Source organism: Myotis davidii, unplaced genomic scaffold, assembly GCF_000327345.1.
Source record: "Myotis davidii unplaced genomic scaffold, ASM32734v1 scaffold38, whole genome shotgun sequence".
NCBI classification, from domain to species: Eukaryota; Metazoa; Chordata; class Mammalia; order Chiroptera; family Vespertilionidae; genus Myotis; species Myotis davidii.
Window position 1 is genome coordinate 6,252,961 of NW_006291383.1, and position 490 is coordinate 6,253,450.

General features: G+C 49.0%; 1 protein-coding gene across 3 annotated transcripts in view; it reads left to right on the forward strand.

Moving 5' to 3' along the window:
* Window positions 1–490, forward strand: part of LOC102761403 (ubiquinol-cytochrome-c reductase complex assembly factor 1) — a 113,942-nt gene that overhangs the window by 101,065 nt on the left and 12,387 nt on the right. The window lies entirely within an intron of this gene.

Sequence of the window (490 nt, forward strand, 5' to 3'; positions counted from 1 at the left end):
TCCCAGGTTCGAGTCTGGTCAAGGGCATGTACCCTGGTTGCGGGCACATCCCCAGTAGGGAGTGTGCAGGAGGCAGCTGATCGATGTTTCTCTCTCATCGCTGTTTCTAACTCTCTAGCCCTCTCCCTTCCTCTCTGTAAAAAAAAAAAAAAAAATTCATTTATGGCTCACCACGTTTGGAATAGAATTTGAGACAACACGTTGCATGTAATTATAGTTGATCCTTGAACAACCTGATAGTGAACCCCTGCACAGTTGAAAATCCATGTATAACTTTTGACTCCCCCAAAACTACCCTCAGTATCCATGGGGGATTGGTTCCAGTACCCTCTGTGGATACCAAAATCCGTGGTCCTCTATGTAAAGTGGTATAGATCTCCCGGCCATGGTGGCTCAGTGGTTGAGCATCTGCCTATGAACCTGGAGGTCACGGTTCGATTCCAAGTCAGGGCACATGCCCAGGCTGTGGGCTCGATCCCCAGAGTGGGGC